Below are 22,657 nucleotides of genomic sequence, written 5' to 3' on the forward strand. Positions count from 1 at the left end.
TCAGTGTTTGGGGTTTTCCCGGAGGATGACAATGACCTGCACCGCTGGAGAAGGGAAAAGATGTCGAGGGGCAAGGGCAAGAGTCCAAACAGAACCACACGACTGCCTTGTCCTACACCCGTGCCTTCCCCCTTAAGCAAAGAGCAGACGTTCGAGGAGGAGGCTGAGGACGCTAAGGCCAGCTCAGAACAGAGCGTGAAAGGAAGAGAGGGAAGCCGTAACTGACCACCACCACCACAACCGTCACCGTCCCCACCAACTGCACCACCGTCGCCACGACAAAAACCAGCGCTGCCGTGGATGCAGCGCCCGGTCGCTTCACTGTGTATCTTTTGCCACATGCGCAGGGAGTGACAGGGAGACGCAAGCTGCCGGGAGACCAAAGGACAGTCCACCAGGAAGCCCCTCAACCTGGGCAGGGTGGCGGGGGGGTGGGGGGGGTCCCTCCTGAGTGCCATCAAGGGCTCCGACTCAGCAATAGGCCCGCTGGGCCTACAGAAGGCCAAAGGAGAGGCAGAGCCACCTTCTGACATCCTGAGTATGTCATGGGTACACTGCAGAGGGCCAAAGAGCCCCGGGATGCACTCAGGGCACAGAAGGGTTAGGAAGAGCGCTGGGAACACTAGGTTAATAGGGGGAGGTAAGGGACACGAGAGGGGTGCGGTAATCCCCGATGGCAACTAAGGGATGGCTGTGAGGGCATGGCCCTTCCTCTCCCAGTCCACGGGGGCATTTTCCCTTCCACAGGGAAAGTACACCTATTGGCCAGGTCGAGCTTCCCAGGCACGCACCCAGCCCTGCCTTTTGTCCAGAGGGAAGAACTGAAGGTAAGGCTTTGAGTGGAAGGCAGGAGCCGAAAGTGGGGAGCAAAGTGAAATCAAAAGAAAGAACCGTAGTGGAGGGGAAGCATGAAGGCGATGCCCAGGGCACTGTGTCCCAAGTGGGCAGATGGAACCAGCCGAAGGCTCCTGGGGCTTCCTGAGGGAAGAGCCGTCAGCCAAGGCTAAGTCTCAGCCACTCAGGCAAGGGGCACAACCGTGTCCAGAGAGAGGCCTGTTTGGCGACGCTGTAGTGCCCAACAGGGAAGCGGAAATACCAACAGAAACGGGCAAGGAGGAAGAAGAGGGAACAAGGAAGGTAGGGCAACCGTCGGGTCCACGGGGACGGGCAGAGTGGGTACCAGTGCGGGGGCGTGCACACGCGTGCTGTCCTGAACGTGACCGTGTGCGGGGCGGGGGGGCGTGGGCGTGCGTGTGCGAGCCCGAGTGATTTCAGTAACTTTAAGCCCCGGCGAACACAGGCAAAGGTGTGAAAGCGATGCTGAGGGCAGGGATTCCACCGCTCGCTGCTCCCAAGCCCTGCCCTCCTTCCTCCCTGCATTTTCCCCAAATCAGTGTCCGATGTGCCCTGAGGTTTCGCGCCTGGGAAAGATTCCTCTTAGGCCCTACCTGACAGGAACGTGGTGACTTTTGTGGTCGCGGGATGTCTTCCGTGTGTTTGTTTTGGCTCACCAATTGTAAAGGTGGGCCTGCTTCCTGGGACAGCTTGGCCTAGAGGAATGTCCCAAACACGGTCCACTCCTCAGTTCTAAGAGTCCTGAAGATACTTCAGCGTGTGGGAAATGCCTGGGCCGTGGATGTGCTGTCCTTTGGAGCTCCACCCTACTCGCTCTACACACCTAGGAAGCCTTTAGAGGAGTAAAGAAAGGAAACATTCAGGAAACTCTGACGAGCCTCGCGATCACCTTCCACATTGGTCTCGCGCCAGGCTCTGGGTGGCATGGGCATGTCATCCTGAAACCCTCACGCCACGGTGACCGCCTGCTTTCCTTTGCATCTGCGGACACAAAATGTCACCAGCCACTTCAGTCAACAAAGGTTGTCGCCCTGCCCTCAGCCCTCAGACACTGCAGCTGCCCCCAAGGGTGCCCCCCACCCCCGCCCGAGGGCAACTCAGGATGGAGAAAGGCAGGATACTAGCCCTGGAAAGTGCAGATGCATATCTAGGAATGATGTCAATGGACCAAGTCTCTCGCGTCTTCCCACACTTAGAAATAAGAGCTCAAATCTCTGACTTGAGAAGTCTCGGTGAGCTTTTGTTGGTGGCGGTGGTGCTGGTGCTGGTGGTGCTGGTGCTCTGTTTACTGCATTGTTTTGTTTTTTGTCTTTGCGATTGGCAGCAATCTTTCGGTATGCCCCGCCATGTTTCTATGTTTTCCTCTTTGATTCAATGAAAACTCCTTCATAGCCTGGCTCCTTCCTCCCGTACTTCTTCAGAAGCTTTCCACAGCGATTTGTGCGTGGCTGTCGCCGTGTCTGTAGTCCTCAGTAAGGTCCCCGAATAAAAGGTTCCTCTCAGCTTTGACGGTGGAAGTTTTTCTTCGATGCACACATCGCGGTCGGCTCTGGAGGAAGGCCCTGATCCCTCGTTTTGAGGGCCTACCTGGAAACGCAACATTCCCTTTAGGTGTTGAGTGGTTCTTCAGAAGTGGTTTCTGAGATGTGTGCTTGCGCGCGCGCGTGTGTGTGTGTTTCTGCGTGAGTGTCTGTGTGTGTGTGTTTACCGGGGATCCCTAATTTCCCCTGCAAGATCTCACGGGTCTTACAGGGCAAAGTCTAGGCTAGTATCAGGGCTTAGGTTGAGGAACAGAGAGATCTCCGTGCCAAACCGACCCACAAAGCTCCCTTCTTCCACATGACCCTCTAAACCCCAAGCCCCACTTCACCTCCCCCTCCTCCCCGAACTGCAGCTTCTCCCAAAGGACAACAATTCACGGGGGCTCCTGGACAAAATTGAGCATGACATATGGACGGGCTTGTGGTGCAGAACTGAAGCCTGGGAACCTGGCTAGCGAGGCCTGTGGGAAGAAAGAGCCCGGTGCTAGAGAACCTGTGGACCGATGGAGGCGAGGCCAAGTGGCCTTCCCCAAGTAGACCCAACGGTGCGACCCATGCCATCCCCGTAATTCCCACCCCTTCGGACAAAGGAGGCTCGGGGGTTCCAGGCAGGGATGCCGCACGGTGGTCTCTCCCGAACCCTTGGGCTTCAAGTAAAGAAGGGTTCACAACCTCCGGAAGCTCCCCGGGATCTGGCTGCCACCGACCCACCGGATCTTTGTCCCAGGGAAGCAATCCATTTGAGCAGAACAGAGGTTGCTCCCTGGGAAGAGATGCGGTGCAGAGACAAGCCAGAGGCCAGGAGGAGTCAGAAGATACAAAGAAGAAACTGGAAGCTCACTGATGGGATCTCTGCACGATCGATCGTAGGCAGCGGCGCACACTGTGAACCAGGGCATCAAGGGAATCAAGAACTGCCTAGCTACACTTCGGGTTTGGTGGAAAGTGGCCAAGTTGGTGAAGAGCCCAGCTGAAGGTGAGATGGGTGGTCTGTGAGCACGACTGTGGATGGGGATGAGGATGATGGGCTATTGGTGCCTCTGTGGCTGCTGCTGCTGCTGCTGGTGATGATGATGGTAATGACGATGATGATGGGGAGAAGGAGGAGGAGGAGGAGGAGGAGGAGGAGGAGGAGGAGGAGGAGGAAGAAGGTGATCTGATGGTTTCCCAACCACCACAGCACACTGTTCACTGTTTGGAAGCTTTATAAAGACAGGCGCGGAAGTGTCTGTCGGTGGGGGCAGGGAAAGGGGTGACTGCCATTTACGGAGCCACAGTGCCATCCAGCGGAATTCGATATGGGAAAAGCCCAGGCAGCCGAGCTGAGTCTTCCACCCTGCGCAGGGAAGAGGGAGGCTGTGCTGGGCCGAATGGATTCTGCCCACGGCGCAGGAGGTCTCCTCCACGGGGTTTCCGAGGCCCCAGAGGGCCCCGTGCCTGGCAGTGCGACCCTGTGGGAAAAAGCAGGAGCTCTGGGAGCCCCGGACACAGCAGGCAGCTCCCAGACTGTCCAGCGCAGGGAGCGCAGCTTCGACCGTCAGCCATTTTGGGGGTGGGCCCAGAGGAATTCTGCACAATTTCCTCCGGCGTTCCTGCCGGGGAGTGCCGGGGTGCCCTGCGTGCGGCCGCACTGGGGTCAGGTGGCCCCCTTTCTAACCGGGAGCTGAGGGTCTTAGAGGTTCTGGGGCCGGGGCCATCTGCACCGGGCACTCCCAGGGGCGGCCATCTCGTGCCGCCCCTGGGGTTTCTGAGGGCCTTGGTCGGCTGCAGAACCAGGGTCAAGTCTCCCGCCGAGAGCACACACGAAGGCACGGCCCGGAGCCCACTGCCCATGTGCACCCTCAGGACAACACACCCACCCCAGCCCCACTCCGCGCCGTGCCCACTGGGCCAGTGCCTTCCAGCCCTGTGGCTGTCTCCGTCCCTTGAGACCTGGAAACTGGCTTTGAGCGAAACCATCTCCGCTTGGTGGCAGTATGGCTCCATCAATGCCGACTAAGCGCCTAACCCTGCCCCCACTACACCGTGACGACTTGGTTCTCCTCCCCTTCTGGTGTCAAACCAAAAGCAAAACCAAACCTACACAGACAGTCCCGTGAAGGGGGAGAGAAAAGGAAAGAAAGGCAGCCACCCACCGGCACCCACGTGGATCACCAAATGCACGGCACAAAAGGACCACTGCCCACGAGGCTGGACTCCCACCCCCCAGCCCCCGCAATCCTTTCCACTTCCTTTCCCCCAAGCCCGTTTTTTCTTGACTCCTGCTCTTGGGAGAAGTAAAAGGCAAAAGGATCCACCAAGCGACCTGGCTGGGTGACATTGCCTGAGGGTCTCAATCACAGGATTTCTCCCGGACCCAGGTGGTGGCCACCATGCCCGCGGCGAAAACCTCGCTGGCTTTCAGGTCACTTTGTTGCAGGACTCCGTTTCTCTTTCCAGGCCTGGAGCTTCAGCTTGAGGCCACCAACTCGGGCTGGCCCAACAGTGCAGCCACAAGTGGCTGGCTGGCCCGACCTGGAGGCGCCCCCAACATGGGGTGCCAAGGACTGACTCTGGGCAGGCTGGCCTGGCCCTCACACAGGAACCTGCAAGGCCAACAAACATGGCCAGTCACAGAGCCCCACGCAGGGCCGTGCTTCTCTGCGGGACGGGCACAGACTCTGCTCCCACTTGGAGACCCCATGTATCTGGCTAAACGAGGGAGGCTTCAGGTTTACACTGGCAGCTTGTGCCCACCTGCTGACAGACGACGATCTCCTGGAACACAGAACGGCTCTGCGTCCCTTTTTGAGAGCCCCACTGGGAATGCCTGTTTCAGCCATTCTCACAGTCCTTGCTGCCGGCACTGGGTGGAGGTGGGGTGGGGGGAGGCTGGTGCGAGGGTACAGAGGAAAGCACAGCTGACAGCGTGTGTCAGTATGTTTGTGGTTGGGTGAGGGTCTGTTGTGTGTGGCACGGTAGGAAGATGGGGTCTCTGTGTGAGTGTGTGTGTGTGTGTGTGTGTACACGAGCCCATGCTCTCACACCTGTCTGAGGTGCTTGCCTGCCCGTGGGCATGTGTCGCCGTGGGTATCCACCTGTGGGTGCTTGATTGCCTGGTCTTGTGAGCGGCAGCCAGCACCCACCTGCCTGGGCTGGTGGACAGGGAGGCGACCGCTGGGAAGTAGAGAGTGAAATCTATTCTGCTCCGATCACGCCACTGGATTGGCAGCCAACGGCAAGCAGGGAGCTACTGGAGGACGCTCCTACTGCCTCACGTTTGGACTTGAAGGGCTTCCATAAGGAGAACAACTGCACGGAATGGAAAGTCAAGAGGTCATTTTTGCAAGCCTTGAGCTCGTCATGCTGTTTCATGACGAAGTAACTCCTGGATCTTCTTTGGTGTTGTTGATGTTCAGTGTTTGGGGTTTTCCCGGAGGATGACAATGACCTGCACCGCTGGAGAAGGGAAAAGATGTCGAGGGGCAAGGGCAAGAGTCCAAACAGAACCACACGACTGCCTTGTCCTACACCCGTGCCTTCCCCCTTAAGCAAAGAGCAGACGTTCGAGGAGGAGGCTGAGGACGCTAAGGCCAGCTCAGAACAGAGCGTGAAAGGAAGAGAGGGAAGCCGTAACTGACCACCACCACCACAACCGTCACCGTCCCCACCAACTGCACCACCGTCGCCACGACAAAAACCAGCGCTGCCGTGGATGCAGCGCCCGGTCGCTTCACTGTGTATCTTTTGCCACATGCGCAGGGAGTGACAGGGAGACGCAAGCTGCCGGGAGACCAAAGGACAGTCCACCAGGAAGCCCCTCAACCTGGGCAGGGTGGCGGGGGGGTGGGGGGGGTCCCTCCTGAGTGCCATCAAGGGCTCCGACTCAGCAATAGGCCCGCTGGGCCTACAGAAGGCCAAAGGAGAGGCAGAGCCACCTTCTGACACCCTGAGTATGTCATGGGTACACTGCAGAGGGCCAAAGAGCCCCGGGATGCACTCAGGGCACAGAAGGGTTAGGAAGAGCGCTGGGAACACTAGGTTAATAGGGGGAGGTAAGGGACACGAGAGGGGTGCGGTAATCCCCGATGGCAACTAAGGGATGGCTGTGAGGGCATGGCCCTTCCTCTCCCAGTCCACGGGGGCATTTTCCCTTCCACAGGGAAAGTACACCTATTGGCCAGGTCGAGCTTCCCAGGCACGCACCCAGCCCTGCCTTTTGTCCAGAGGGAAGAACTGAAGGTAAGGCTTTGAGTGGAAGGCAGGAGCCGAAAGTGGGGAGCAAAGTGAAATCAAAAGAAAGAACCGTAGTGGAGGGGAAGCATGAAGGCGATGCCCAGGGCACTGTGTCCCAAGTGGGCAGATGGAACCAGCCGAAGGCTCCTGGGGCTTCCTGAGGGAAGAGCCGTCAGCCAAGGCTAAGTCTCAGCCACTCAGGCAAGGGGCACAACCGTGTCCAGAGAGAGGCCTGTTTGGCGACGCTGTAGTGCCCAACAGGGAAGCGGAAATACCAACAGAAACGGGCAAGGAGGAAGAAGAGGGAACAAGGAAGGTAGGGCAACCGTCGGGTCCACGGGGACGGGCAGAGTGGGTACCAGTGCGGGGGCGTGCACACGCGTGCTGTCCTGAACGTGACCGTGTGCGGGGGGGGGGGGCGTGGGCGTGCGTGTGCGAGCCCGAGTGATTTCAGTAACTTTAAGCCCCGGCGAACACAGGCAAAGGTGTGAAAGCGATGCCGAGGGCAGGGATTCCACCGCTTGCTGCTCCCAAGCCCTGCCCTCCTTCCTCCCTGCATTTTCCCCAAATCAGTGTCCGATGTGCCCTGAGGTTTCGCGCCTGGGAAAGATTCCTCTTAGGCCCTACCTGACAGGAACGTGGTGACTTTTGTGGTCGCGGGATGTCTTCCGTGTGTTTGTTTTGGCTCACCAATTGTAAAGGTGGGCCTGCTTCCTGGGACAGCTTGGCCTAGAGGAATGTCCCAAACACACGGTCCACTCCTCAGTTCTAAGAGTCCTGAAGATACTTCAGCGTGTGGGAAATGCCTGGGCCGTGGATGTGCTGTCCTTTGGAGCTCCACCCTACTCGCTCTACACACCTAGGAAGCCTTTAGAGGAGTAAAGAAAGGAAACATTCAGGAAACTCTGACGAGCCTCGCGATCACCTTCCACATTGGTCTCGCGCCAGGCTCTGGGTGGCATGGGCATGTCATCCTGAAACCCTCACGCCACGGTGACCGCCTGCTTTCCTTTGCATCTGCGGACACAAAATGTCACCAGCCACTTCAGTCAACAAAGGTTGTCGCCCTGCCCTCAGCCCTCAGACACTGCAGCTGCCCCCAAGGGTGCCCCCCACGCCCCCCGAGGGCAACTCAGGATGGAGAAAGGCAGGATACTAGCCCTGGAAAGTGCAGATGCATATCTAGGAATGATGTCAATGGACCAAGTCTCTCGCGTCTTCCCACACTTAGAAATAAGAGCTCAAATCTCTGACTTGAGAAGTCTCGGTGAGCTTTTGTTGGTGGCGGTGGTGCTGGTGCTGGTGGTGCTGGTGCTCTGTTTACTGCATTGTTTTGTTTTTTGTCTTTGCGATTGGCAGCAATCTTTCGGTATGCCCCGCCATGTTTCTATGTTTTCCTCTTTGATTCAATGAAAACTCCTTCATAGCCTGGCTCCTTCCTCCCGTACTTCTTCAGAAGCTTTCCACAGCGATTTGTGCGTGGCTGTCGCCGTGTCTGTAGTCCTCAGTAAGGTCCCCGAATAAAAGGTTCCTCTCAGCTTTGACGGTGGAAGTTTTTCTTCGATGCACACATCGCGGTCGGCTCTGGAGGAAGGCCCTGATCCCTCGTTTTGAGGGCCTACCTGGAAACGCAACATTCCCTTTAGGTGTTGAGTGGTTCTTCAGAAGTGGTTTCTGAGATGTGTGCTTGCGCGCGCGCGTGTGTGTGTGTTTCTGCGTGAGTGTCTGTGTGTGTGTGTTTACCGGGGATCCCTAATTTCCCCTGCAAGATCTCACGGGTCTTACAGGGCAAAGTCTAGGCTAGTATCAGGGCTTAGGTTGAGGAACAGAGAGATCTCCGTGCCAAACCGACCCACAAAGCTCCCTTCTTCCACATGACCCTCTAAACCCCAAGCCCCACTTCACCTCCCCCTCCTCCCCGAACTGCAGCTTCTCCCAAAGGACAACAATTCACGGGGGCTCCTGGACAAAATTGAGCATGACATATGGACGGGCTTGTGGTGCAGAACTGAAGCCTGGGAACCTGGCTAGCGAGGCCTGTGGGAAGAAAGAGCCCGGTGCTAGAGAACCTGTGGACCGATGGAGGCGAGGCCAAGTGGCCTTCCCCAAGTAGACCCAACGGTGCGACCCATGCCATCCCCGTAATTCCCACCCCTTCGGACAAAGGAGGCTCGGGGGTTCCAGGCAGGGATGCCGCACGGTGGTCTCTCCCGAACCCTTGGGCTTCAAGTAAAGAAGGGTTCACAACCTCCGGAAGCTCCCCGGGATCTGGCTGCCACCGACCCACCGGATCTTTGTCCCAGGGAAGCAATCCATTTGAGCAGAACAGAGGTTGCTCCCTGGGAAGAGATGCGGTGCAGAGACAAGCCAGAGGCCAGGAGGAGTCAGAAGATACAAAGAAGAAACTGGAAGCTCACTGATGGGATCTCTGCACGATCGATCGTAGGCAGCGGCGCACACTGTGAACCAGGGCATCAAGGGAATCAAGAACTGCCTAGCTACACTTCGGGTTTGGTGGAAAGTGGCCAAGTTGGTGAAGAGCCCAGCTGAAGGTGAGATGGGTGGTCTGTGAGCACGACTGTGGATGGGGATGAGGATGATGGGCTATTGGTGCCTCTGTGGCTGCTGCTGCTGCTGCTGGTGATGATGATGGTAATGACGATGATGATGGGGAGAAGGAGGAGGAGGAGGAGGAGGAGGAGGAGGAGGAGGAGGAGGAGGAAGAAGGTGATCTGATGGTTTCCCAACCACCACAGCACACTGTTCACTGTTTGGAAGCTTTATAAAGACAGGCGCGGAAGTGTCTGTCGGTGGGGGCAGGGAAAGGGGTGACTGCCATTTACGGAGCCACAGTGCCATCCAGCGGAATTCGATATGGGAAAAGCCCAGGCAGCCGAGCTGAGTCTTCCACCCTGCGCAGGGAAGAGGGAGGCTGTGCTGGGCCGAATGGATTCTGCCCACGGCGCAGGAGGTCTCCTCCACGGGGTTTCCGAGGCCCCAGAGGGCCCCGTGCCTGGCAGTGCGACCCTGTGGGAAAAAGCAGGAGCTCTGGGAGCCCCGGACACAGCAGGCAGCTCCCAGACTGTCCAGCGCAGGGAGCGCAGCTTCGACCGTCAGCCATTTTGGGGGTGGGCCCAGAGGAATTCTGCACAATTTCCTCCGGCGTTCCTGCCGGGGAGTGCCGGGGTGCCCTGCGTGCGGCCGCACTGGGGTCAGGTGGCCCCCTTTCTAACCGGGAGCTGAGGGTCTTAGAGGTTCTGGGGCCGGGGCCATCTGCACCGGGCACTCCCAGGGGCGGCCATCTCGTGCCGCCCCTGGGGTTTCTGAGGGCCTTGGTCGGCTGCAGAACCAGGGTCAAGTCTCCCGCCGAGAGCACACACGAAGGCACGGCCCGGAGCCCACTGCCCATGTGCACCCTCAGGACAACACACCCACCCCAGCCCCACTCCGCGCCGTGCCCACTGGGCCAGTGCCTTCCAGCCCTGTGGCTGTCTCCGTCCCTTGAGACCTGGAAACTGGCTTTGAGCGAAACCATCTCCGCTTGGGGGCAGTATGGCTCCATCAATGCCGACTAAGCGCCTAACCCTGCCCCCACTACACCGTGACGACTTGGTTCTCCTCCCCTTCTGGTGTCAAACCAAAAGCAAAACCAAACCTACACAGACAGTCCCGTGAAGGGGGAGAGAAAAGGAAAGAAAGGCAGCCACCCACCGGCACCCACGTGGATCACCAAATGCACGGCACAAAAGGACCACTGCCCACGAGGCTGGACTCCCACCCCCCAGCCCCCGCAATCCTTTCCACTTCCTTTCCCCCAAGCCCGTTTTTTCTTGACTCCTGCTCTTGGGAGAAGTAAAAGGCAAAAGGATCCACCAAGCGACCTGGCTGGGTGACATTGCCTGAGGGTCTCAATCACAGGATTTCTCCCGGACCCAGGTGGTGGCCACCATGCCCGCGGCGAAAACCTCGCTGGCTTTCAGGTCACTTTGTTGCAGGACTCCGTTTCTCTTTCCAGGCCTGGAGCTTCAGCTTGAGGCCACCAACTCGGGCTGGCCCAACAGTGCAGCCACAAGTGGCTGGCTGGCCCGACCTGGAGGCGCCCCCAACATGGGGTGCCAAGGACTGACTCTGGGCAGGCTGGCCTGGCCCTCACACAGGAACCTGCAAGGCCAACAAACATGGCCAGTCACAGAGCCCCACGCAGGGCCGTGCTTCTCTGCGGGACGGGCACAGACTCTGCTCCCACTTGGAGACCCCATGTATCTGGCTAAACGAGGGAGGCTTCAGGTTTACACTGGCAGCTTGTGCCCACCTGCTGACAGACGACGATCTCCTGGAACACAGAACGGCTCTGCGTCCCTTTTTGAGAGCCCCACTGGGAATGCCTGTTTCAGCCATTCTCACAGTCCTTGCTGCCGGCACTGGGTGGAGGTGGGGTGGGGGGAGGCTGGTGCGAGGGTACAGAGGAAAGCACAGCTGACAGCGTGTGTCAGTATGTTTGTGGTTGGGTGAGGGTCTGTTGTGTGTGGCACGGTAGGAAGATGGGGTCTCTGTGTGAGTGTGTGTGTGTGTGTGTGTGTACACGAGCCCATGCTCTCACACCTGTCTGAGGTGCTTGCCTGCCCGTGGGCATGTGTCGCCGTGGGTATCCACCTGTGGGTGCTTGATTGCCTGGTCTTGTGAGCGGCAGCCAGCACCCACCTGCCTGGGCTGGTGGACAGGGAGGCGACCGCTGGGAAGTAGAGAGTGAAATCTATTCTGCTCCGATCACGCCACTGGATTGGCAGCCAACGGCAAGCAGGGAGCTACTGGAGGACGCTCCTACTGCCTCACGTTTGGACTTGAAGGGCTTCCATAAGGAGAACAACTGCACGGAATGGAAAGTCAAGAGGTCATTTTTGCAAGCCTTGAGCTCGTCATGCTGTTTCATGACGAAGTAACTCCTGGATCTTCTTTGGTGTTGTTGATGTTCAGTGTTTGGGGTTTTCCCGGAGGATGACAATGACCTGCACCGCTGGAGAAGGGAAAAGATGTCGAGGGGCAAGGGCAAGAGTCCAAACAGAACCACACGACTGCCTTGTCCTACACCCGTGCCTTCCCCCTTAAGCAAAGAGCAGACGTTCGAGGAGGAGGCTGAGGACGCTAAGGCCAGCTCAGAACAGAGCGTGAAAGGAAGAGAGGGAAGCCGTAACTGACCACCACCACCACAACCGTCACCGTCCCCACCAACTGCACCACCGTCGCCACGACAAAAACCAGCGCTGCCGTGGATGCAGCGCCCGGTCGCTTCACTGTGTATCTTTTGCCACATGCGCAGGGAGTGACAGGGAGACGCAAGCTGCCGGGAGACCAAAGGACAGTCCACCAGGAAGCCCCTCAACCTGGGCAGGGTGGCGGGGGGGTGGGGGGGGTCCCTCCTGAGTGCCATCAAGGGCTCCGACTCAGCAATAGGCCCGCTGGGCCTACAGAAGGCCAAAGGAGAGGCAGAGCCACCTTCTGACACCCTGAGTATGTCATGGGTACACTGCAGAGGGCCAAAGAGCCCCGGGATGCACTCAGGGCACAGAAGGGTTAGGAAGAGCGCTGGGAACACTAGGTTAATAGGGGGAGGTAAGGGACACGAGAGGGGTGCGGTAATCCCCGATGGCAACTAAGGGATGGCTGTGAGGGCATGGCCCTTCCTCTCCCAGTCCACGGGGGCATTTTCCCTTCCACAGGGAAAGTACACCTATTGGCCAGGTCGAGCTTCCCAGGCACGCACCCAGCCCTGCCTTTTGTCCAGAGGGAAGAACTGAAGGTAAGGCTTTGAGTGGAAGGCAGGAGCCGAAAGTGGGGAGCAAAGTGAAATCAAAAGAAAGAACCGTAGTGGAGGGGAAGCATGAAGGCGATGCCCAGGGCACTGTGTCCCAAGTGGGCAGATGGAACCAGCCGAAGGCTCCTGGGGCTTCCTGAGGGAAGAGCCGTCAGCCAAGGCTAAGTCTCAGCCACTCAGGCAAGGGGCACAACCGTGTCCAGAGAGAGGCCTGTTTGGCGACGCTGTAGTGCCCAACAGGGAAGCGGAAATACCAACAGAAACGGGCAAGGAGGAAGAAGAGGGAACAAGGAAGGTAGGGCAACCGTCGGGTCCACGGGGACGGGCAGAGTGGGTACCAGTGCGGGGGCGTGCACACGCGTGCTGTCCTGAACGTGACCGTGTGCGGGGGGGGGGGCGTGGGCGTGCGTGTGCGAGCCCGAGTGATTTCAGTAACTTTAAGCCCCGGCGAACACAGGCAAAGGTGTGAAAGCGATGCCGAGGGCAGGGATTCCACCGCTTGCTGCTCCCAAGCCCTGCCCTCCTTCCTCCCTGCATTTTCCCCAAATCAGTGTCCGATGTGCCCTGAGGTTTCGCGCCTGGGAAAGATTCCTCTTAGGCCCTACCTGACAGGAACGTGGTGACTTTTGTGGTCGCGGGATGTCTTCCGTGTGTTTGTTTTGGCTCACCAATTGTAAAGGTGGGCCTGCTTCCTGGGACAGCTTGGCCTAGAGGAATGTCCCAAACACACGGTCCACTCCTCAGTTCTAAGAGTCCTGAAGATACTTCAGCGTGTGGGAAATGCCTGGGCCGTGGATGTGCTGTCCTTTGGAGCTCCACCCTACTCGCTCTACACACCTAGGAAGCCTTTAGAGGAGTAAAGAAAGGAAACATTCAGGAAACTCTGACGAGCCTCGCGATCACCTTCCACATTGGTCTCGCGCCAGGCTCTGGGTGGCATGGGCATGTCATCCTGAAACCCTCACGCCACGGTGACCGCCTGCTTTCCTTTGCATCTGCGGACACAAAATGTCACCAGCCACTTCAGTCAACAAAGGTTGTCGCCCTGCCCTCAGCCCTCAGACACTGCAGCTGCCCCCAAGGGTGCCCCCCACGCCCCCCGAGGGCAACTCAGGATGGAGAAAGGCAGGATACTAGCCCTGGAAAGTGCAGATGCATATCTAGGAATGATGTCAATGGACCAAGTCTCTCGCGTCTTCCCACACTTAGAAATAAGAGCTCAAATCTCTGACTTGAGAAGTCTCGGTGAGCTTTTGTTGGTGGCGGTGGTGCTGGTGCTGGTGGTGCTGGTGCTCTGTTTACTGCATTGTTTTGTTTTTTGTCTTTGCGATTGGCAGCAATCTTTCGGTATGCCCCGCCATGTTTCTATGTTTTCCTCTTTGATTCAATGAAAACTCCTTCATAGCCTGGCTCCTTCCTCCCGTACTTCTTCAGAAGCTTTCCACAGCGATTTGTGCGTGGCTGTCGCCGTGTCTGTAGTCCTCAGTAAGGTCCCCGAATAAAAGGTTCCTCTCAGCTTTGACGGTGGAAGTTTTTCTTCGATGCACACATCGCGGTCGGCTCTGGAGGAAGGCCCTGATCCCTCGTTTTGAGGGCCTACCTGGAAACGCAACATTCCCTTTAGGTGTTGAGTGGTTCTTCAGAAGTGGTTTCTGAGATGTGTGCTTGCGCGCGCGCGTGTGTGTGTGTTTCTGCGTGAGTGTCTGTGTGTGTGTGTTTACCGGGGATCCCTAATTTCCCCTGCAAGATCTCACGGGTCTTACAGGGCAAAGTCTAGGCTAGTATCAGGGCTTAGGTTGAGGAACAGAGAGATCTCCGTGCCAAACCGACCCACAAAGCTCCCTTCTTCCACATGACCCTCTAAACCCCAAGCCCCACTTCACCTCCCCCTCCTCCCCGAACTGCAGCTTCTCCCAAAGGACAACAATTCACGGGGGCTCCTGGACAAAATTGAGCATGACATATGGACGGGCTTGTGGTGCAGAACTGAAGCCTGGGAACCTGGCTAGCGAGGCCTGTGGGAAGAAAGAGCCCGGTGCTAGAGAACCTGTGGACCGATGGAGGCGAGGCCAAGTGGCCTTCCCCAAGTAGACCCAACGGTGCGACCCATGCCATCCCCGTAATTCCCACCCCTTCGGACAAAGGAGGCTCGGGGGTTCCAGGCAGGGATGCCGCACGGTGGTCTCTCCCGAACCCTTGGGCTTCAAGTAAAGAAGGGTTCACAACCTCCGGAAGCTCCCCGGGATCTGGCTGCCACCGACCCACCGGATCTTTGTCCCAGGGAAGCAATCCATTTGAGCAGAACAGAGGTTGCTCCCTAGGAAGAGATGCGGTGCAGAGACAAGCCAGAGGCCAGGAGGAGTCAGAAGATACAAAGAAGAAACTGGAAGCTCACTGATGGGATCTCTGCACGATCGATCGTAGGCAGCGGCGCACACTGTGAACCAGGGCATCAAGGGAATCAAGAACTGCCTAGCTACACTTCGGGTTTGGTGGAAAGTGGCCAAGTTGGTGAAGAGCCCAGCTGAAGGTGAGATGGGTGGTCTGTGAGCACGACTGTGGATGGGGATGAGGATGATGGGCTATTGGTGCCTCTGTGGCTGCTGCTGCTGCTGCTGGTGATGATGATGGTAATGACGATGATGATGGGGAGAAAGAGGAGGAGGAGAAGGAGGAGGAGGAGGAGGAGGAGGAGGAGGAAGGTGATCTGATGGTTTCCCAACCACCACAGCACACCGTTCACTGTTTGGAAGCTTTATAAAGACAGGCGCGGAAGTGTCTGTCGGTGGGGGCAGGGAAAGGGGTGACTGCCATTTACGGAGCCACAGTGCCATCCAGCGGAATTCGATATGGGAAAAGCCCAGGCAGCCGAGCTGAGTCTTCCACCCTGCGCAGGGAAGAGGGAGGCTGTGCTGGGCCGAATGGATTCTGCCCACGGCGCAGGAGGTCTCCTCCACGGGGTTTCCGAGGCCCCAGAGGGCCCCGTGCCTGGCAGTGCGACCCTGTGGGAAAAAGCAGGAGCTCTGGGAGCCCCGGACACAGCAGGCAGCTCCCAGACTGTCCAGCGCAGGGAGCGCAGCTTCGACCGTCAGCCATTTTGGGGGTGGGCCCAGAGGAATTCTGCACAATTTCCTCCGGCGTTCCTGCCGGGGAGTGCCGGGGTGCCCTGCGTGCGGCCGCACTGGGGTCAGGTGGCCCCCTTTCTAACCGGGAGCTGAGGGTCTTAGAGGTTCTGGGGCCGGGGCCATCTGCACCGGGCACTCCCAGGGGCGGCCATCTCGTGCCGCCCCTGGGGTTTCTGAGGGCCTTGGTCGGCTGCAGAACCAGGGTCAAGTCTCCCGCCGAGAGCACACACGAAGGCACGGCCCGGAGCCCACTGCCCATGTGCACCCTCAGGACAACACACCCACCCCAGCCCCACTCCGCGCCGTGCCCACTGGGCCAGTGGCTTCCAGCCCTGTGGCTGTCTCCGTCCCTTGAGACCTGGAAACTGGCTTTGAGCGAAACCATCTCCGCTTGGTGGCAGTATGGCTCCATCAATGCCGACTAAGCGCCTAACCCTGCCCCCACTACACCGTGACGACTTGGTTCTCCTCCCCTTCTGGTGTCAAACCAAAAGCAAAACCAAACCTACACAGACAGTCCCGTGAAGGGGGAGAGAAAAGGAAAGAAAGGCAGCCACCCACCGGCACCCACGTGGATCACCAAATGCACGGCACAAAAGGACCACTGCCCACGAGGCTGGACTCCCACCCCCCAGCCCCCGCAATCCTTTCCACTTCCTTTCCCCCAAGCCCGTTTTTTCTTGACTCCTGCTCTTGGGAGAAGTAAAAGGCAAAAGGATCCACCAAGCGACCTGGCTGGGTGACATTGCCTGAGGGTCTCAATCACAGGATTTCTCCCGGACCCAGGTGGTGGCCACCATGCCCGCGGCGAAAACCTCGCTGGCTTTCAGGTCACTTTGTTGCAGGACTCCGTTTCTCTTTCCAGGCCTGGAGCTTCAGCTTGAGGCCACCAACTCGGGCTGGCCCAACAGTGCAGCCACAAGTGGCTGGCTGGCCCGACCTGGAGGCGCCCCCAACATGGGGTGCCAAGGACTGACTCTGGGCAGGCTGGCCTGGCCCTCACACAGGAACCTGCAAGGCCAACAAACATGGCCAGTCACAGAGCCCCACGCAGGGCCGTGCTTCTCTGCGGGACGGGCACAGACTCTGCTCCCACTTGGAGACCCCATGTATCTGGCTAAACGAGGGAGGCTTCAGGTTTACACTGGCAGCTTGTGCCCACCTGCTGACAGACGACGATCTCCTGGAACACAGAACGGCTCTGCGTCCCTTTTTGAGAGCCCCACTGGGAATGCCTGTTTCAGCCATTCTCACAGTCCTTGCTGCCGGCACTGGGTGGAGGTGGGGTGGGGGGAGGCTGGTGCGAGGGTACAGAGGAAAGCACAGCTGACAGCGTGTGTCAGTATGTTTGTGGTTGGGTGAGGGTCTGTTGTGTGTGGCACGGTAGGAAGATGGGGTCTCTGTGTGAGTGTGTGTGTGTGTGTGTGTGTACACGAGCCCATGCTCTCACACCTGTCTGAGGTGCTTGCCTGCCCGTGGGCATGTGTCGCCGTGGGTATCCACCTGTGGGTGCTTGATTGCCTGGTCTTGTGAGCGGCAGCCAGCACCCACCTGCCTGGGCTGGTGGACAGGGAGGCGACCGCTGGGAAGTAGAGAGTGAAATCTATTCTGCTCCGATCACGCCACTGGATTGGCAGCCAACGGCAAGCAGGGAGCTACTGGAGGACGCTCCTACTGCCTCACGTTTGGACTTGAAGGGCTTCCATAAGGAGAACAACTGCACGGAATGGAAAGTCAAGAGGTCATTTTTGCAAGCCTTGAGCTCGTCATGCTGTTTCATGACGAAGTAACTCCTGGATCTTCTTTGGTGTTGTTGATGTTCAGTGTTTGGGGTTTTCCCGGAGGATGACAATGACCTGCACCGCTGGAGAAGGGAAAAGATGTCGAGGGGCAAGGGCAAGAGTCCAAACAGAACCACACGACTGCCTTGTCCTACACCCGTGCCTTCCCCCTTAAGCAAAGAGCAGACGTTCGAGGAGGAGGCTGAGGACGCTAAGGCCAGCTCAGAACAGAGCGTGAAAGGAAGAGAGGGAAGCCGTAACTGACCACCACCACCACAACCGTCACCGTCCCCACCAACTGCACCACCGTCGCCACGACAAAAACCAGCGCTGCCGTGGATGCAGCGCCCGGTCGCTTCACTGTGTATCTTTTGCCACATGCGCAGGGAGTGACAGGGAGACGCAAGCTGCCGGGAGACCAAAGGACAGTCCACCAGGAAGCCCCTCAACCTGGGCAGGGTGGCGGGGGTGTGGGGGGGGTCCCTCCTGAGTGCCATCAAGGGCTCCGACTCAGCAATAGGCCCGCTGGGCCTACAGAAGGCCAAAGGAGAGGCAGAGCCACCTTCTGACACCCTGAGTATGTCATGGGTACACTGCAGAGGGCCAAAGAGCCCCGGGATGCACTCAGGGCACAGAAGGGTTAGGGAGAGCGCTGGGAACACTAGGTTAATAGGGGGAGGTAAGGGACACGAGAGGGGTGCGGTAATCCCCGATGGCAACTAAGGGATGGCTGTGAGGGCATGGCCCTTCCTCTCCCAGTCCACGGGGGCATTTTCCCTTCCACAGGGAAAGTACACCTATTGGCCAGGTCGAGCTTCCCAGGCACGCACCCAGTCCTGCCTTTTGTCCAGAGGGAAGAACTGAAGGTAAGGCTTTGAGTGGAAGGCAGGAGCCGAAAGTGGGGAGCAATGTGAAATCAAAAGAAAGAACCGTAGTGGAGGGGAAGCATGAAGGCGATGCCCAGGGCACTGTGTCCCAAGTGGGCAGATGGAACCAGCCGAAGGCTCCTGGGGCTTCCTGAGGGAAGAGCCGTCAGCCAAGGCTAAGTCTCAGCCACTCAGGCAAGGGGCACAACCGTGTCCAGAGAGAGGCCTGTTTGGCGACGCTGTAGTGCCCAACAGGGAAGCGGAAATACCAACAGAAAGGGGCAAGGAGGAAGAAGAGGGAACAAGGAAGGTAGGGCAACCGTCGGGTCCACGGGGACGGGCAGAGTGGGTACCAGTGCGGGGGCGTGCACACGCGTGCTGTCCTGAACGTGACCGTGTGCGGGGCGGGGGGGCCTGGGCGTGCGTGTGCGAGCCCGAGTGATTTCAGTAACTTTAAGCCCCGGCGAACACAGGCAAAGGTGTGAAAGCGATGCTGAGGGCAGGGATACCACCGCTTGCTGCTCCCAAGCCCTGCCCTCCTTCCTCCCTGCATTTTCCCCAAATCAGTGTCCGATGTGCCCTGAGGTTTCGCGCCTGGGAAAGATTCCTCTTAGGCCCTACCTGACAGGAACGTGGTGACTTTTGTGGTCGCGGGATGTCTTCCGTGTGTTTGTTTTGGCTCACCAATTGTAAAGGTGGGCCTGCTTCCTGGGACAGCTTGGCCTAGAGGAATGTCCCAAACACACGGTCCACTCCTCAGTTCTAAGAGTCCTGAAGATACTTCAGCGTGTGGGAAATGCCTGGGCCGTGGATGTGCTGTCCTTTGGAGCTCCACCCTACTCGCTCTACACACCTAGGAAGCCTTTAGAGGAGTAAAGAAAGGAAACATTCAGGAAACTCTGACGAGCCTCGCGATCACCTTCCACATTGGTCTCGCGCCAGGCTCTGGGTGGCATGGGCATGTCATCCTGAAACCCTCACGCCACGGTGACCGCCTGCTTTCCTTTGCATCTGCGGACACAAAATGTCACCAGCCACTTCAGTCAACAAAGGTTGTCGCCCTGCCCTCAGCCCTCAGACACTGCAGCTGCCCCCAAGGGTGCCCCCTACCCCCTCCCGAGGGCAACTCAGGATGGAGAAAGGCAGGATACTAGCCCTGGAAAGTGCAGATGCATATCTAGGAATGATGTCAATGGACCAAGTCTCTCGCGTCTTCCCACACTTAGAAATAAGAGCTCAAATCTCTGACTTGAGAAGTCTCGGTGAGCTTTTGTTGGTGGCGGTGGTGCTGGTGCTGGTGGTGCTGGTGCTCTGTTTACTGCATTGTTTTGTTTTTTGTCTTTGCGATTGGCAGCAATCTTTCGGTATGCCCCGCCATGTTTCTATGTTTTCCTCTTTGATTCAATGAAAACTCCTTCATAGCCTGGCTCCTTCCTCCCGTACTTCTTCAGAAGCTTTCCACAGCGATTTGTGCGTGGCTGTCGCCGTGTCTGTAGTCCTCAGTAAGGTCCCCGAATAAAAGGTTCCTCTCAGCTTTGACGGTGGAAGTTTTTCTTCGATGCACACATCGCGGTCGGCTCTGGAGGAAGGCCCTGATCCCTCGTTTTGAGGGCCTACCTGGAAACGCAACATTCCCTTTAGGTGTTGAGTGGTTCTTCAGAAGTGGTTTCTGAGATGTGTGCTTGCGCGCGCGCGTGTGTGTGTGTTTCTGCGTGAGTGTCTGTGTGTGTGTGTTTACCGGGGATCCCTAATTTCCCCTGCAAGATCTCACGGGTCTTACAGGGCAAAGTCTAGGCTAGTATCAGGGCTTAGGTTGAGGAACAGAGAGATCTCCGTGCCAAACCGACCCACAAAGCTCCCTTCTTCCACATGACCCTCTAAACCCCAAGCCCCACTTCACCTCCCCCTCCTCCCCGAACTGCAGCTTCTCCCAAAGGACAACAAGTCACGGGGGCTCCTGGACAAAATTGAGCATGACATATGGACGGGCTTGTGGTGCAGAACTGAAGCCTGGGAACCTGGCTAGCGAGGCCTGTGGGAAGAAAGAGCCCGGTGCTAGAGAACCTGTGGACCGATGGAGGCGAGGCCAAGTGGCCTTCCCCAAGTAGACCCAACGGTGCGACCCATGCCATCCCCGTAATTCCCACCCCTTCGGACAAAGGAGGCTCGGGGGTTCCAGGCAGGGATGCCGCACGGTGGTCTCTCCCGAACCCTTGGGCTTCAAGTAAAGAAGGGTTCACAACCTCCGGAAGCTCCCCGGGATCTGGCTGCCACCGACCCACCGGATCTTTGTCCCAGGGAAGCAATCCATTTGAGCAGAACAGAGGTTGCTCCCTAGGAAGAGATGCGGTGCAGAGACAAGCCAGAGGCCAGGAGGAGTCAGAAGATACAAAGAAGAAACTGGAAGCTCACTGATGGGATCTCTGCACGATCGATCGTAGGCAGCGGCGCACACTGTGAACCAGGGCATCAAGGGAATCAAGAACTGCCTAGCTACACTTCGGGTTTGGTGGAAAGTGGCCAAGTTGGTGAAGAGCCCAGCTGAAGGTGAGATGGGTGGTCTGTGAGCACGACTGTGGATGGGGATGAGGATGATGGGCTATTGGTGCCTCTGTGGCTGCTGCTGCTGCTGCTGGTGATGATGATGGTAATGACGATGATGATGGGGAGAAAGAGGAGGAGGAGAAGGAGGAGGAGGAGGAGGAGGAGGAGGAGGAAGGTGATCTGATGGTTTCCCAACCACCACAGCACACCGTTCACTGTTTGGAAGCTTTATAAAGACAGGCGCGGAAGTGTCTGTCGGTGGGGGCAGGGAAAGGGGTGACTGCCATTTACGGAGCCACAGTGCCATCCAGCGGAATTCGATATGGGAAAAGCCCAGGCAGCCGAGCTGAGTCTTCCACCCTGCGCAGGGAAGAGGGAGGCTGTGCTGGGCCGAATGGATTCTGCCCACGGCGCAGGAGGTCTCCTCCACGGGGTTTCCGAGGCCCCAGAGGGCCCCGTGCCTGGCAGTGCGACCCTGTGGGAAAAAGCAGGAGCTCTGGGAGCCCCGGACACAGCAGGCAGCTCCCAGACTGTCCAGCGCAGGGAGCGCAGCTTCGACCGTCAGCCATTTTGGGGGTGGGCCCAGAGGAATTCTGCACAATTTCCTCCGGCGTTCCTGCCGGGGAGTGCCGGGGTGCCCTGCGTGCGGCCGCACTGGGGTCAGGTGGCCCCCTTTCTAACCGGGAGCTGAGGGTCTTAGAGGTTCTGGGGCCGGGGCCATCTGCACCGGGCACTCCCAGGGGCGGCCATCTCGTGCTGCCCCTGGGGTTTCTGAGGGCCTTGGTCGGCTGCAGAACCAGGGTCAAGTCTCCCGCCGAGAGCACACACGAAGGCACGGCCCGGAGCCCACTGCCCATGTGCACCCTCAGGACAACACACCCACCCCAGCCCCACTCCGCGCCGTGCCCACTGGGCCAGTGGCTTCCAGCCCTGTGGCTGTCTCCGTCCCTTGAGACCTGGAAACTGGCTTTGAGCGAAACCATCTCCGCTTGGTGGCAGTATGGCTCCATCAATGCCGACTAAGCGCCTAACCCTGCCCCCACTACACCGTGACGACTTGGTTCTCCTCCCCTTCTGGTGTCAAACCAAAAGCAAAACCAAACCTACACAGACAGTCCCGTGAAGGGGGAGAGAAAAGGAAAGAAAGGCAGCCACCCACCGGCACCCACGTGGATCACCAAATGCACGGCACAAAAGGACCACTGCCCACGAGGCTGGACTCCCACCCCCCAGCCCCCGCAATCCTTTCCACTTCCTTTCCCCCAAGCCCGTTTTTTCCTGACTCCTGCTCTTGGGAGAAGTAAAAGGCAAAAGGATCCACCAAGCGACCTGGCTGGGTGACATTGCCTGAGGGTCTCAATCACAGGATTTCTCCCGGACCCAGGTGGCGGCCACCATGCCCGCGGCGAAAACCTCGCTGGCTTTCAGGTCACTTTGTTGCAGGACTCCGTTTCTCTTTCCAGGCCTGGAGCTTCAGCTTGAGGCCACCAACTCGGGCTGGCCCAACAGTGCAGCCACAAGTGGCTGGCTGGCCCGACCTGGAGGCGCCCCCAACATGGGGTGCCAAGGACTGACTCTGGGCAGGCTGGCCTGGCCCTCACACAGGAACCTGCAAGGCCAACAAACATGGCCAGTCACAGAGCCCCACGCAGGGCCGTGCTTCTCTGCGGGACGGGCACAGACTCTGCTCCCACTTGGAGACCCCATGTATCTGGCTAAACGAGGGAGGCTTCAGGTTTACACTGGCAGCTTGTGCCCACCTGCTGACAGACGACGATCTCCTGGAACACAGAACGGCTCTGCGTCCCTTTTTGAGAGCCCCACTGGGAATGCCTGTTTCAGCCATTCTCACAGTCCTTGCTGCCGGCACTGGGTGGAGGTGGGGTGGGGGGAGGCTGGTGCGAGGGTACAGAGGAAA

Source organism: Kogia breviceps, chromosome X, assembly GCF_026419965.1.
Source record: "Kogia breviceps isolate mKogBre1 chromosome X, mKogBre1 haplotype 1, whole genome shotgun sequence".
NCBI classification, from domain to species: Eukaryota; Metazoa; Chordata; class Mammalia; order Artiodactyla; family Physeteridae; genus Kogia; species Kogia breviceps.